Source organism: Pinus tabuliformis, chromosome 9 (genome assembly GCF_031772625.1).
Source record: "Pinus tabuliformis cultivar Carrire ecotype Pingquan chromosome 9, CPIR1, whole genome shotgun sequence".
In the NCBI taxonomy this organism is placed as follows: domain Eukaryota; kingdom Viridiplantae; phylum Streptophyta; class Pinopsida; order Pinales; family Pinaceae; genus Pinus; species Pinus tabuliformis.
The window spans coordinates 702,247,028-702,264,458 of record NC_142307.1 but is presented as its reverse complement, the minus strand read 5'-3'; the positions used below and the strand labels follow the sequence as shown (position 1 = coordinate 702,264,458).

At 38.7% G+C, this 17,431-nt stretch overlaps 1 pseudogene; it reads left to right on the top strand.

Moving 5' to 3' along the window:
- Positions 1–612: 612 nt before the first annotated feature.
- On the top strand, positions 613–2,874 carry LOC149150606 (AP2/ERF and B3 domain-containing transcription factor RAV1 pseudogene; annotated as a pseudogene).
- Positions 2,875–17,431: the final 14,557 nt, after the last annotated feature.

Genomic DNA, 17,431 nt, shown 5'->3' with positions numbered 1-17,431 from the left:
ATGTAGATAAGTGTTTTATACAGCAAATATCAAATATAAAATTCGGGAGCAATTGCAATGATTGAACAAATATAAAATTCGGAAGCTTCCATCTGGGGAACAGGAGTCGTCCCCACTTGACTGAGAGAGGAGACTTGAGTGAGAGAATGGACAGAGAGGGGAGTCACGACTCGCGTCACGAGGCCCCCCGGATAAATCTTGCTGTGCAAGTGGGGTGCATATATAATATGGTATATGGAATTGACAGGTTTTCCTCATTATATCTGTGGACCCTCTTACCGAGTACAGAGATGTCATGGGACTAAACACAAGCGAACGGCAGGGTAAACTTCGTTAAAATTCTGAATCCTGCTTTGCTCCCATTTGTTAGAATATGCCCACATTGTATTATAGGTGGTTGTACGTGGTCGTCGTGTTTTATATGTTCGGTGTATATTCCGTCAATATAAAATAACATCTTAAACAACCTGAGGCGGAGCCCTTTTAGATTCCTGGTTATTATTGCCAACATTTCAAAGAATATTTGATGCTCAATTATTGTTTTCCAAAAAATATAATAATAACATAGAACATGAAATCATCAACTGCGGCGTCTTTGACTCTTAATGTCTACTAGGTTTATGAGCACATGAGTCCCCATCATTAATTTATATATTGCAGTAGAGAACCGCATTGTGGTCTAGAGATTCAAGTCTGTGTGTTATGATGAGTTTGCATGGTGGAGACAGGAAGTCTGCTGTTCCAACCACTCTGTGAAAGTAGGAGATGGGCTGTCCGAGCGTGGTTCTAAGCTTGGCGTACTGTCCTATGCACGCTGAAATGAGTTCTATCATTTGCAGCAAGAAGAATACTTCTCCATCTAGCCCCGCCTCTGTTGAAGTTCAAGAGAAGATGATGAGAGAGGCAATAGAGGGTGACTATTCCACCGAACACGATCAAGAAAATGAAGTGGGCAACGCCATGAGGGAAGAAATTAACCCTTCTGTCACGGGTTTCTCAGGGAACGGAAGACAGCTAGAGTTAGAGGAAGGTCAATTCAAAGATTGGGTTTTGGCGAGATCGAAGGGAAAGAATGTTCGAGAGTTGGAGAGACTGGGCAGCGGAGTAAACGTGGTGCCGGAATCTGCCGGAGAGTCGGACGGATTTGAGGATCTGAGGAGACATTCATTACTCTCGTTGCAGCAAGCTAGTAAGCTGCAATCGTCTCAGTACAAGGGCGTGGTTCCGCAGCCCAATGGCCGATGGGGTGCTCAGATTTACGAGAAACACGAGCGCGTTTGGTTGGGAACGTTCAACAAGGAAGAAGACGCTGCCATGGCTTACGACAGAGCGGCCCTCAAGTTCCGGGGTTGGGACGCCATGACCAATTTCAGTCCGGCCCGAGGCGGCAATCAGGAAGCCCGATTCATGGGGGAGCACACCAAGGAACAAATCGTCGACATGCTTCGAAAGCACAGTTACGATGAAGAATTTGAACATCATAGGAAGAGGATCATGATGACGACAGCTTGGCCGTCCTGTACGAATAACGAGGAGCAAAAGTCGGAAGCGCCCGGCCAGAGACGGACGGGAACCAGGTGGCCGGACGACGGAAACGGAAATTCTGCCATGGCTGGTCTTCTTCGAGAGCACCTTTTCGACAAGGCCGTCACGCCCAGTGACGTGGGAAAACTGAATCGTCTTGTTATTCCCAAGCTGCATGCTGAGAAATATTTCCCTTTGGTCATAGATTCCAGCGAGAAGGGATCGCTCTTGAATTTCGAGGATAACATGGGGAAAATCTGGCGTTTCCGTTACTCGTATTGGAAGAGCAGCCAGAGCTACGTGCTGACCAAAGCATGGAGTCGGTTTGTGAAGGACAAGAAATTGGAGGTCGGGGACTTTGTTTCGTTTCACAGGGGATCGTCGGAGCCTCACCAGCTCTACATCAGTTGGAGACACAGGGCATCGGTTCGACCCCAACTTGGAGTCGGTCCCCAATCCAAAGCGGAATTTGTGCATCCCATGAAAGGCTCGTTGTCCTCGAATAGTTTCAATTCCGGACCCAGACAACTGTCGTCGGTAACGCTCAACGTTTGCCCTTCGTCTGGCCCAGTTCTAGAAATTCCGAAGCGTTTACGCAGTTCAACTCTAATTATATGCCTCCCTTGGTGAAAAAATTGGGTAATTTTGAGCACCTGTGGTGTCATATCCCGCATCTCCTCTAAACGGAGGGTTTTCTTTCTGTTTCTCAGAGCCGCCTGCCAAACAAGCAGACCAAGGCAGCTTCCACAACTCGCTCAATTCCGGCGAAGGAAGTACAAATATCAAACCACTGCATCCTTTTGTGAACCCTTCTCAGCTCTCCGCGGCACAAGAATTGGAGACCCCGGAACACAAAGCGACATGGAGTCTGGATCCTGCGAGCAAGAAAGGAGTAAGACTTTTTGGAGTGAGTTTGACGGGATCTTAGTGATCGTCACTCTAGCCCAATTTACGGTGAGAAATCTTCCCATCCCTTCCTTGTCCCATGACGAAGCTTCCACAGCGCCATGTATGGAAATAAGAAATAATAGGCTGTATTTAATAAGCGAGACTGCAAGGGAAAAGTGCGAAAGGTCTCCCACAGATACGAACGAAGACTTCCGATAATTTGGAATTTCTTGCGCATTTTATCCGGTAAAATTGACTCAGTAAAAGGGTTAGGATGTTTTTATGCACTTAGTATGAGTATGAGTGTTTTGTGCTAAAAGTTAATGTGTTTTTAGTTACTTAGTATTGGTGACATGAGGTAATGAGCCTGTAATTTAGGTAATGCTTTTAAAGTTTGGGCATTCTCTATGGTAATGAGTTAAAATGGAGCAAATGGCTCACTTGGTGAGGGCCAAGGTGTTAATAGGCTTTAGTTGCATTTAAATTAATGATAAATAGATATATCTATTGTTAAATGGCTTTTTTCACATTGTAGTGTTTTAGGATAAATCACATATATATAATTTATGTGTATGGGGTTTTATAATTATTTTATTTTTTTGCATTATTTTATTATTACAAGGTATCTTTACTTTGAATTTGAACTTTTGGATCTATTTTGGAAAACTTTCTTGTTCCTTATCATCTACATCTTTACCTAAGATACCTCACCAACTTTCAGAGTGGTTTTCTTTTCTCATTTACATGTAGTTTACAAATTTCCATCTCTAAAGTATTTTTCTTTTTCTGGTTATTGCTATTTCAAAATGTTCACACCAAAGACTTGATTCATGATTTTTTTTCCATCTATGTTGGCTATGGTTTTTTCCTCTACATGAATTCACAAAATGAATTATCTCATGTCATTTCCAAGTTGGTTGTCTATGCATTGCTATTTGGTTTTTTCCTAGTTCACAAAATGAATTATCTCATGTCATTTCCAAGCTAGTTATCCTTGCATTTCTATTTGTTTTTTTCCTCTACATCAATCCACAAAATTAACTATTTCATGTCATCTCCAAACTGGTTATTCATGCATTGTTATTAAGTCCTCTGTGGTTAGCTTTAAATTCTCCAAACCATACACTTACTACACATGAATCATGTAAAGGTAAATATAATGCAAGAGATATGTAAAGCCCAAAAATTATATCTCCGAAACTCTAATCTTGCTGGTAAGTTGTTGAATGCACCGTCAATATCTAAACATTAATATCTAGGTATTATTTAATATATTAAAATTTAGTTTTATTTTATTTTAAAATTTCAAATCTAATCACAAATCAAACTCTATAATTCATCATTAAATAATTTAATAATAATTTTTCTTTTTCCTTTTTAATAATTTAATAATAATTTTTCTTTTTCCTTTTTTCTTTTTTTAAAGATTATATATTTAACTTTTTAGCCAGTTTACTAATTTTTAGATATTTTCTAGAAAATATTTTAAAAAAAACAAAAAAATTACAAAACAGTTCACAACTTTCACTAAGAGGGATTTTCTATGTTTTCTAACAACTAAATATAGTTTCTTATAACCTTGCATATTACATCAAATTAAACAACAAAAGAAAACAAAAATATTTGATATCCCTTATGTTCTAACGATCATAATTATTAATCCCTTTGTGACTTGGAACATATCTATATAAAGTATTTAATGATATTTATAAAGATAATAGGTTGATCGTATATAATGTCAATCACACTTCAAGGCTCAAGCGAAAGGATCTGAATGGAGATACTTTGAATTTAATGAGCATAACCCTCCAGGGCATGGCTTGCATGTGAATAGCCTACCCTGAAGAGTGGTACTACTGTACTATCTCACCATATGGCTCTTCGTAGCACCATTGATCCTCTGTTATCAATTTGACAGTGGAGAAGGATTAATACTTGTTTCTCTAACCAAATTCCTGCCTCTGCGCCTTTGGTGGTTCATTGTCACTGTTGTTGAGTCTTCTGCGTTGCTCTTCTGTTTTCGTTAATGTCATCGGGGTTCCTCTCGGAATTCATTGCTACACCTGGAGGGTTCTAGTTTGAATGTGGAGGTGGATATGGCACCTCCCGAAGCAGGTATACCTCAACTCTAAGTTCAGTAGTATATTCATTTGACCTTAGTGTATTACCATCGGTTCAAGGATCTTTAACTTCGTCATAACCCTATTGTTCGACCTCGCTTTCAGGTGTAGATTTAGGTGTTGCGGCAATGGCAGTAGGAAGCCAGGACTCTGGAACGTTGGATGAAGGTAACTTCTTTGTCACCGTCACAGTGCGTTTAGTAATTTCTGGTTATTGCAAACTTACTACAGGAGTATTTCTTCTTTCCTTGATTTAGTTAGGACCTGGGCACTAAAACACTTCCTCGCTTTGGCAGGGTATAGCCTCGACACAAGTATGCTTCATACCCAGGTAAGAAACCTCAATTTTCAATTGCAAGAATGCTAATGTTGAGGTAGGGTTACAAATTGTATTACAATCACTAAACTCGATATGTATTCTTGCAGGTACCCGATCTTATGGATGAATTAGAGTCGGGTTCTGCGGCTATTAAATTCATGAAGGCTCACAACCTCTCGGTTGTGTTACAGGTTGGCGCTGAGACTTTAGATAGTTGTTCTATCCTACTATTACAAGGTTTCTTTGAGGGTTCTTCTCTTAATGGTCTAGGTTAAGTTAAGCACTATAAATTGTTCATTCTGTGTTTTCTTCTTTGAAGTTGTTCCAATGTCGAGCGCTGGTTTTTGAGGACTTATTTGTTTTTTTGGTTGTAATCTTAAATGTTTAAAAATGGCAACTGGTTTCAAAGACCTGACTTTTAGTTTATAAGAGAGCCAAAAGAACCCTTCTTCGTTCTCACAGGGGTTGGCTATGCCATTTTGAGGCCTCTTGGATAGGTTTTTGATACATTTAATAGTTTATTTTGAATCTGTTAAGTTATGTATTTGGGTATTGCTACAATGGGAATACAATGTAACTTATTTTGTCTTAATACATTTGTGATATCATTCATGCTTACTCTAGCGGCTATTAGAAAGGATAGCTGTTGGAGGCTCCGCTTAGTCTATTTAACATGATGAGCTTGATCTGTTTCTTCAACTTGTCCTGACGATGAACCACACTGGTTGGTTCGAAACGCGTCGACAAATGATATTCCATGTGATTTTCGCCGAAGAATCTTTCTTAGCACTCTATGTTATTTTACAAACTGTATATGGTTCACATGAAAGCAACCATTGTTGGACCAAAATCATGCATAAATTCTGAAAAAAAAAAAAATATTGCGCTTCCTTATGCTTCAGAGTTTGCTCCAAAATGTCCACTGCATACAGTTTGAAAGAAAAATAGTTCATGTCATTGTATATTGTACACAAAATTGTGGCTTTCGTGAAAGAGAAATTTGATCTGCAGAATGAAGCCAAAATTTCTATATCTCGTTGAAAATATCTGGTTAAACAATTTTCTTAACGAGCAACATTTTTAATTGATTTTTGCTTGAGGTTATCCTAGGTAGTAGATACTAGAAAGTCCAGGTCCTCTGGTTCCTTTCACTGATGGGGCAGCCTTATCTGTGATTCAGTATTTTGAGAATGTGAGGAACTTCCTCGTTGCAGTTGAAGAAATGCAGCGTCCAACCTTCGAGGCTTCTGATTTGGAGCAGGTATGTGCGTTTACACACATCATAGTATCAAGAGGTTGGTCATTGGGCATGTACAAGTAAGTGGGAAACTCAAAAGATTGTGCCACAGTTACATTCATACAAGCCTTCAAAAACAAGTCCATGTTCTATAATTGCAACAGACCGGACTCTAGATATACAAAACCTATCTAGTCCATGCTTTCTGGAGCGCTCTATATTGTTTTACAGACTGTATATGGTTCACATGAAAGCAATCAGTGTTGGACCAAAATCATGCATACATGTTGGAATTTAATTCCAACTGCAACATAAACAGTTGGACAGAAATCTGATTTGCTGTAGATATTCCAGACCGTTGGATGCCTCAAAGTCGTGCTTGAAATTTTCCACATTAATGTGCATTAAATTCTCAGCATTAAATTCCCCTGCAACAGCCGACTTCATTTCTTCAAAAGGCATCACCGCTTGTTGCATTCAATACGTAGATAAGCTTTAGAAGATATTTGTATTATTTTATTGTTTAAAGTCAGATATGTTTTAACATATAAATGTAATGAACAACAGTTCTGTTTTAGGTTAGAGAGGAATGATAGAGAGTATTTTCTGTAACGCAAAGCGGTGCTGAAACTGTAATTTTCTGAGATAGCAGAAATTGGTTTGTGGAACTGAAGCGTTCCTGTTGTAATCCCTCTGTCAAGAGGAAGATGCTTTTCAGCATAGACTGATGAATCCCTCTCTCAAGAGGAAGATGCTTTTCAACATAGACTGGTGAACCCCTCTGTCAAGAGGAAGATGCTTTTTAGCATAGACTGGTGAATCCCTCTGTCAAGAGGAAGATGCTTTTCAGCATAGACTGGTGAATCCCTTTGTCAAGAGGAAGATGCTTTTCAGCATATACTGGTGAATCCCTCTGTCAAGAGGAAGATGATTTTCAGCATAGACTGGTGAATCCCTCTCTCAAGAGGAAGATGCTTTTCAACATAGACTAGTGAATCCCTCTGTCAAGAGGAAGATGCTTTTTAGCATAGACTGATGAATCCCTCTCTCAAGAGGAAGATGTTTTTCAGCATAGACTGGTGAACCCCTCTGTCAAGAGGAAGATGTTTTGTAATAGCAATTGTGAAAATCCCTCTATTTGAGGAAGACGAATTTGTATCAGTTGGTTTACTATTTATAAATAGAAGTTTTATTTACGTGTTGTTGTTACACCATAACCAGAAAATAGTCTTGACGTCAAAACAGAGTGTTGCTGACAAACCAGTTTCAGCATTGTTGAAACACCAATGCTGTTACACTGCAAACAACAACTGACAAAACTGCGTTGTTGTTACACCGTATTCCTCAAACGATTTTTATTTCCGCTGTGTTAAAACAGAGTATTGCTCTGTTTTTCAGTTTTGTTTAGAATTATCAGAAATTACACCATGGTATCAGAGCTAGTCTAGGCTCTTTGAAGACATCAAAGAAGCTGAAGGAAGGTTTCTTGCTGCAACAACTTCTCCAGCAGAGTGAAGACTCAGTCAAGAAAGATCCAGTGCATGAGAGTGTGTTTTCAAGGATAGCAGCAGCCAAGACATCCAGAGAAGCATGGATAACTCTCAAGACATCCTATCAAGGCATGGAGAAAGTGAAGACAATAAAACCTCAGTTCATTGAGGAGGAAGCTTGTGATAAAAGCTTAGAAAAGACAGTGAATCTGAAGACAATTGTGTCTCACGAAGAAGAAGAGGATGGGACAACAGCAAATAATCCTTCCTTGGTGGCTCCTCCTCCACCACAGCAAGTACAACAAACCACACCACAAGCTGTCGAAGAGCCTTGAGAAGTCAAGGAAGTGCTTCTCAAGCACACCACAGGGATCAGAAATACCCTCAAGCTCGAATGGAACTCCAAGCACACCAAGAAGACCAAGATTCAGAAATCTGAATGAGATTTATGAACAAGGAGAGGTAAGTAACAATACCGGTCTGAATTCATTATTCGCTTTGTATTGTCATGTTGATGACTTAGTTCATTTTGAAGATGTTGTAAATGAAGATAAATGGATTGAAGCAATGAATGAAGAAATTGGTGCAATTGAGAAGAGTAAAACATGGGAGTTAGTGGACCTCCCTGAAAGGCAAAGATGCCATTGGAGTTAAGTGGGTCTATAAGACCAAAAGCAATGCTGGAGGTAAGATTGATAGGCACAAAACAAGACTTGTTGTGAAAGGCTACAAGCAACAACAAGGCAAAGACTATGATGAAACCTTTGCACCAGTAGCAAGGATGGAAACAGTGAGAACAATGTTGTCTATTGTGGCACAACACAAATGGAAGATTTATCAGATGGATGTTAAATCTGTATTTCTGAATGGAGTGTAAAAAGAAGAGGTTTATGTTGAACAACCTCCAGGCTATGAAGTTGAAGGCCAAGAGCATAAAGTCTGCAAATTGAAGAAGGCTCTTTATGGGCTGAAGCAAGCTCCAAGAGCATGGTACAATAGAATAGATGCTTATCTGATTGAGAATGGGTTTGATAAGTGTGATGGTGAACCCACACTCTAAATAAAGGAGAATGACGGTAAGATTCTTATTGTTGTTTTATATGTAGATGCTTTGTAGCAATGATGCTTCTCTCATTGTTGATTTTAAAGCAGTCATGAAAAGTGAATTTGAAATGACTGACTTGGGCTTCTTAAGATATTTTCTTGGAATTGAAGTAGACCAAAGTGAAAGTGGTGTTTTCATTTCTCAAGTTAAATATGTAGAAGCAGTGTTGAAGAGATTTAACATGCAGAACAGCAAGACAGCTGTGGCTCCAACTGTAATGGGGTTGAAATTGACCAAAGAAGACAGCAGCAAGGATTTTGATCCAAAACTGTACAAGAGCATAGTTGGCAGCCTTATGTACTTAACTGCAACTAGGCCATACATTATGCACGCTGTGAGTTTAATCTCCAGATTTATGGAAATACCGAAAAAGACTCATTGGCGGGCAGCCAAGAGGATTCTAAGGTATGTGAATGGAACGAAGGGGTTTGGTATTTTATACTCCTCTTCTGAAAGTTTCATGTTGACAAGCTACACTAACAGTGATTGGGCTGGAAGTGTTGATGATAGGAAAAGCACATCGGGATATGTGTTTCATATGGGATCGGAAGCCATCTCATGGGCTTCCAAGAAGCAACCAGTTGTGTCTTTGTCAACAGCAGAGGCAGAGTATGTGGCAGCAACAACAGCAGCATGCCAAGCAGTGTGGCTGAGAAGAGTTCTCATAGATTTGTGTCATGAACAAGAAAAGGGCACAACCATTTACTGTGACAATAGCTCAGCAATAACATTGTCTAAAAACTCTGTTTTTCATAAAAGGACAAAGCACATAGACACCAAATTTCACTTCATACGTGAATTGGTTAACAATGGTGAGATTGTTTGCAGCACTGCAGAACAGAGGATCAGTTCGCTGACATCTTGACAAAACCATTAGGAAAGAAAAGTTTTGATCATTTCAGGAAATTCCTGGGTATGCAGAAAAACCCAGCAGTTGAAATTAAGGCGGAGTGTTGGAATTTAATTCCAACTGCAACATAAACAGCTGGACAGAAATCTGATTTTCTGTAGATATTCTAGACTGTTGGATGCCTCAAAGTCATGCTTGATATTTTCCACATTAATGTGCATTAAATTGTCAGCATTAAATTCCCCTGCAACAGCCGACTTCATTTCTTCAAAAGGCATCACCGCTTGCTGCATTCAATACGTAGATAAGCTTTAGAAGATATTTGTATTATTTTATTGTTTAAAGTCATATATGTTTTAACATATAAATGTAATGAACAACAGTGCTGTTTTAGGTTAGAAAAGAATGATAGAGAGTCTTTTCAGGAACGCACAACAGTGCTGAAACTGTAATTTTCTGAGATAACAGAAATTGGTTTGTGGAATTGAAGCGTTCTTGTTGTAATCCCTCTGTCAAGAGGAAGATGCTTTTCAGCATAGACTGATGAATCCCTCTCTCAAGAGGAAGATGCTTTTCAGCATAGACTGGTGAACCCCTCTATCAAGAGGAAGATGCTTTTCAGCATAGACTAGTGAATCCCTATGTCAAGAGGAAGATGTTTTTCAGCATAGACTGGTGAATCCCTCTATCAAGAGGAAGATGCTTTTCAGCATAGACTGATGAATCCCTCTCTCAAGAGGAAGATGTTTTTCAGCATAGACTGGTGAATGCCTCTGTCAAGAGGAAGATGCTTTTCAACATAGACTGATGAATCTCTCTCTCAAGAGGAAGATGCTTTTCAGCGTAGACTGGTGAACTCCTCTGTCAAGAGGAAGATGCTTTGTAATAGCAATTGTGAAAATCTCTCTATGTGAGGAAGACGAATTTGTATCAGTTGGTTTACTGTTTATAAATATAAGTTTTATTTACGTGTTGTTGTTACACCGTAACCAGAAAATAGTCTTGACGTCAAAACAGAGTGTTGCTGACACACTAGTTTCAACATTGCTGAAACACCGATGCTGTTACACTGCAAACAACAACTGACGAAACCACGTTGTTGTTACACCGTATTCCGCAAACGATTTTTATTTCCAATGTGTTAAAACAAAGTATTGTTCTGTTTTTCAGTTTTGTTTAGAATTATCAGAAATTCCAACAATACATTCTAAAAAAAGAATATTGCGCTTCCTTATGCTTCAGAGTTTACTCCAAAACATCCACTTCATACAATTTGAAAATATAATAGTTCAAGTCATGAATACAGCCCGGACACTCCACAGAGGGATTTCTCAAGCCTCTCGACCCTAATCCACGTCTCGCGCCCATTCTCACTGCTTTCCATGAGGCAATACACAGTTCTCCAAGTCGCATTGCATTCTTCTCCGAATGTTTTTCCATCTCCTCGCACATAAATATTACATTCGCCTACCTTAACAGAACAAGGGATAATAGTCATCATGTGGGGATTACATTGAGGGATAATAGTCATCGTGCGTGCAGGAAAATTCGTTGGTCGTGCACCACAAAAATAAATCGACATTATGAACACCGTCGTGCAGCGAGTGAAACAGCAGTTGCATTGGCGGTTGCGGAAAACGGGGAGGCAAGTATAGACAATACACTGTTGAAGGAAAACGGAGGTGCTGGAGCTGAGAGGACGCATCCACAACACAGTGAACATAAAATTTACGCTTCAATATTTAAATCAAAACTTCGGGAACAATCTCGTGACAACGGGGATAAGGTCTCTGTGCGGTATACCACTTACGCGATAGGCATGATTTTGTAATCGTCCCTTTATTTTTTATCTTGGAATTGTTTTCTGAATTCCACTATGCAGATGACGTCCCGAAAGACGCTACCATGACCTCTGCCTCGGATTATCATTACCCGGCTGCTCAGCAGCCGCCGGCTACTCAGCCCGATTAGTCTACTGTAAAGCCAAGCAAGCAGTAATGGGCCCGGTGAACCTTTTCAATAGGGTCATTCCCTATCATTTAAGGGGGTATACATAGGCATGGACTGATAAACGTCTAGCCTCTTTCGTGATCTCACTATGATGCGCATACTACGTAGAGGAGGGCTTTGAAATGTGTCCGCCGGTGGATCGTGTTTTATATATATATGCATATATAACAGACATGAACTTCAAGTAAAAGACATGTCTCCCATTGGATGGTGAGATAAATAGTGAAATTAAGATTTATTGCTGAGGGGAAATTAAAGCCACTCGATCATCTTATCTGCATGACTCCGCAGAGATTCCAGTCGTGGACAGTGTTTGGGTCACATCCCTTTTACATAACTCCACAGAAACTCTAAGGGTGCACTTTCATCGGGTGTCAGGAAAAAGGATCCTTTGTGTGCATGTCATTGCAATATCAGTCTGATTTTTCGGGCACGTGCCTCGTGACATTGGACTACAAATTATCTCCTTCCGCGGATGTATACGATCTGAACCAACGCTGGTAAGTTTATACCGATGGACTTCAAGATAAGTAGCAGGCAGACTGGAACCTTGATGCGATCGACAGCAGGTTATAGAATCTAATATATATGAAATATTTTTGTAGGGACTGGTCCAGTCAAGGTATCCAGGTATCAAGGTTGGGGTTCTTTTTAAAACTTATGTGATCAAGAGAGCAGGGCAGTGGAATTTTATTATAATGTTTTCATAAATTAACTATTACTTAAAACAAAATTTATAATAAAATCAAACTACGGCAATTACAAAATAAAATTTTAATCTATAAAATATTTAATAAATATATAAAAATATTGTATTTTGTATGCCATTCCATACTATAATCAATAATTTTAATAAATTAAATAAAAATGGCAATCATGATATTATAACGAGTTTGTTATTTCATGGGTATAGGATGCTAATGGAAGTATTTTTTCAAGTATAAATATATAGTTGTGTGTATATAGAAGTAAAGAGAATTAGTGCATCCCGTCAATCCAAAGCGGAATTTGTGCATCCCGTCGAACGCTCGTTGTCGTCGAATAGTTTTAATACCGTCGTCGGTAACGCTGAATGGTTGCCCATCGTCTGGCCCAGTTATAGTAATTTCGACGCCTTTACGCAGTTCAAGTCTAATTACATCCTTCCCCTGGTCAACAAAGTGGGTAATTTCGATCACCTGTGGTATCAAATCCCTTCAACTCCTCTCAACGGAGTAAGACTTTTTGGAGTGAGTTTGACAGAATCTTAATAATCGTCACTATAGCGGAATTTACGGTGAGATATCTTCCCTTCCCATCCCTTCCTTGTCCCATGACGACGCTGCTACAGCGCCATGTCTGGAAATAATAGGCCGTACATTAAAAAAAGGCCGTACATAAAAAAAGACACTGCAAGGGAAAAGTGCGAATGGTCTGCCACCGGTACGAGCGAAGACTTTAGATATTTTGGAATTTCTTGCGCATTTTATCCTGTAAAATTGACTCAGTGAAAGGGTTAGGGTGTTTTAATGCACTTGGTATCAGTGGTTTCTCATAAAAGTTTGTGTTTTTAATTACTTAGTATTGGCGACATGAGATAAGGAGGTAGTAGTATTCGTGACGTGAGGTAATGAGCTCGTTCTTTGGGTAATGTCTTTAAAATGTTTGGCATTCTTTATGGTAATATGTTAAAGTTGAACAAAAGGTTCACTTGGTGAGGGCTAAGATGTTGAGAGGCTTTGGTTGCATTTAAGTTAACTATATATATATATTATTAAACGTTATTTTTTATATTGTAGCTTTTTAAATAAATTATGTGTAAATAATTTATGTGTATGGGTTTTATAATTATTTTTATATTATTTTATTATTACAGGATATTTTCATTTTAGATTTAATTAGGAAAACTTTACTGTCATCATTTACATCTTTATTTCAGACACCTTACCAATTTTCAAAGTGGTTTTCGCATTTATATGTAGTTTACAAATTTTCATAAAAGTGTTTTTCTTTTTCTAGTTATTGTTATTTCAACAACATGCTCACACCAAAGGCTCATTTCAAGCAACTTCATCTCAACCAACTTCATGATTTTGTTTTCATCTATGTTGCCTTTGGTTTTTTGCTCTACATCAATCTACAAAACTAACTATCCCATGTCATCTCCAAGTTGGTTGTCCATGCATTGCCATTAGGTCCTTTGTGGTTTGACCAAATACTATAATACTAAGTTCTTCACAAAGTAGTAGCTTCTCCTTTTTTTCACTTCTTTTGATTAAAAAAGAAAAAAAATTAATGCAAGAAGAAAATAATTAAAAGGGTCATATAGATAGCAAAAACGCACATGATTTACCATATACCTAAACCAATAAAAAACTAGCCAACAATAGATCTATTATCTTATACCTTAGAAATAGTCATTTATTGACTTAAATGCAAACACACTCTAGCCTAGCCAAATAGGTTGTTCACTCCTCTGACTCATTATAACAAAGAATCCACAATCCTTTTAAAGTTTTTAACTACATGTAAGAGCAAGCTCCACTAACACCAGGTACCGAAAACAACCATTGTTGACCTAACAACATTAACTTCTTCACCAAGTCAAGTTTACATAGCAATCCCCCTTTACACTTAATTATAGAAATTATTTCAACCCATTCTTAAAAACATGTATGCTCCTCTCCCCTGTCACCTAAGTCTACATCAAGGCTTTACCAATAGGGGTATGCATGCTTGGGAAAACTTGTATGCCCATTTACATGTAGTTTAAACCAAAAAAAATCCATTCTTGAAGTAATTATTTTAATTTATTTTTACTATTCCAATGCTTAAGTTGTCATTATCTAGCCTTACCACTTGCTCACACTAGGTGATCCCTACATGTAGCTTCATCACGACCAACCACTTTCTTTGGTCTTTTCCTCTATATCGTTAGCAATTTCATGTTATTTTTAGGTAGGTCATCGCTCTAGCTTCTCTAAGGTCCTTTATGACTTGACCAAACATTACATATAATTAGATAACAATTACACATATAGCAACAATATATATGATTTACCTTGAAAAAATTTAACTCTTTAAAAATGATCAAACAATAAATCCATTGTTTTATGACTTAAAAGTAACTATTTCTTAAATGTGGCTAATCTAGCTATACACCTTGACCTCATCCAAAGTAAGTATTGCAAATTTCCGAGGGCAAAAATGACTGAATTTTTTTTTCAAAAATTCTGGTAGTAGGAGTGTTTCAATATTGTTTTTTATTGTGGAAATAGAATCAACACCATAAAAAATTCATGGCCACCCAAAATCTTGAAGTGTTTCAATATTGTTTTTTATTGTGGAAATAGAATCAACACCATCAAAAACTCATGGGCAGCCAAAATCGTGAAGTTTGACAATTGTAACTTGGATTTAGAAAAATTATGTCAAATTTAATAAAAATATTGCTAAAATTTCCATGATTTTCCCAACAAATTTGAAACCAAAATCTTTAAATTTTGACTTATTATAATAAAAAATCTATAAACCTTTTTAAAAACTTTAAATTCATGTAGAATATTAAAGATCGAAAACCATCGACTCTTATTGACTTTTACTCAACGTTGATAATTACACTCTAAATTTATTTGGATTTTGTTCTTAAAAATGGACTCATTTACAAAATGGTTAAACGTATCACGTATGATGTGAGATCGTGAGTTATTAAAGCATTGTAATGATGGGAAAGTGACTTAGTATTCATTATAATTATGTTTAGGTCGGTATTTAAATAAAATATATTCAGCATGGTTAAAATTTTAATATGATCATTGATTATATTATAATTTTAAAGATATTTCTAAATTTCCTTTTAAGAATATTTATAAATTTCATTTTAATATGACGATAGATAATATTATAATTTCAAAGATATTTATAGATTTCATTTTCCTTAATATTGTCATCTATTATTTTATGTTTTTTTTCGACTTTATTCTTTGACAACAATAGTGTAGCTAACCGATTTTTATGATCAAGAGGTTGATTTTGGATGTTAAATTTACTATGATTATAAAGTTGGTGAGTTTGAGGGTTGTTGGATGAAGGCATATCTCACGTGGACAACAATTAGAGTATGTTTTATTATATAATATAATATTATATGTTGTTTTTTCCCGACGATATATGTCACGCTCCTACATCTGCAGTAGTCTTTCAACCACTTATAGCGAGGTGCGGCACCACCGAACACTTTCTTTTCACCAATACTTATGTTTGTGGACTACGCCTAACATTCCACTTATCCTACTTAGTTTGTGTTTCGCAACCAAGTATTATTAATGTGTTCCTTTATACCAATGAATACCCATACACATTCATTATCAACAGCATTATACAAGAGAAATGCACAAAAGTATAAAGGGAGGGGCAACTCCCTGCAATATGAGTCTGCCTGAATCAATATATTATACAATCTTCACTTTTACAATGTACAAGTTAAATCTTGGGAAACCCCAAATTTACACTTAGCCAAATTTCACAACTTCGGCAAACTCGGTTGCCCAGCTCGTCGGCACCTCCGCACGGTTGCCGCACAACTCACTAACCCTTCGTTCACCTCGTCGCACGATCGTGTTGTTTTCCAAACTTGGGCGCGCCTCCAAGTCGCCACACACGGGCGCCTCCACCCGAGACACACTTCCGTTCACAACCCAACACACCAACAAGTCTTTGTGCACACTTGCACGATGGGCGGGCGCTCACCCGAGTCGCCAAGACACCCACGTCAAGCCTTCGCACAAATCAGGCGCCACACGTTCACCGTGCACGCCTCACCCAACCACCGAGCGCACCTTCACCCGCACCTTCGCCCAACACCAAGTGCAACCTTCCACCATGCGACTCACCCAAGCATCGGCGCATGAGATGTGCGCCTTCACCTTCTTGTCTTGCGCACTAGAATCTGCGCACTTCTCTTTCTTATGTGAAGATGACAAGTGATGGTTCGATTGTCAAATGATTTCATCGCATTCACAATATATACCAAGGTGTGGGGCTAAGTCTGGCTACCGAGCTGACTTGCCCAAAGCCCCAACGCTATCACAAATACTTCACTTTAACTCGTCGGCTTGCTAACGTTGTAGGTCGGCCTTCATACCAATCGCTCCATGCTCCATGCGTTATATATACCAACGCTATTTCATATCGTCGCATGAGTATCGTCGCATGACTGCCGCACAACCGCAGCTTGCCCTCCAATCACGTGCTCGCCCATGGTCGCTCGTCGCCAAACGCGGTCGCACTTCGAGCAGAACCGCAGGATGTTACATCCTCCTCCACCTGAAATCGTTGTCGTCCTCGACAACATATCATCCTAGTAGCCAACCACCAAGATCATCAATATCCATGATGTCAACTCCTCCACATACTGCAAACATCCCTGTAACATATGTAGGACCACCATCTCCATCATGTCTCGCCTCGGCAACCATCTATCACCAAGATCACCATACCAAGGTATACACCTCATCGGTATGTCATACATCAGAGATCATCTCAATCCATGATCATCGATCACCCTGTCACAATCTCCACATGCTACTCTCCACCGTGGAAGGCTGGCCCCTCCATCTAAGCTACATGCCCACTGCAACATCCCGTGTCGACCTCATCATGTGTCATCATGTGAACTACTGCCATGGTACTCCAACATAATGCTAACACATCTCTGTACATTGTCGACCCCCATGTCTGAACTAGTCGGGTGATCAGTCCAACTATCACGCTCAAACCATGAGAATGCACATCCTCATGCCACCATCAGTTGTTTCTTAGAACATCCTGTCACATCCTCAACTCAATCAAGAATCCATCTCCACATAAGTATAAGCCATGCTCAGGTCCATGAAGTAGTCCTCATCTCA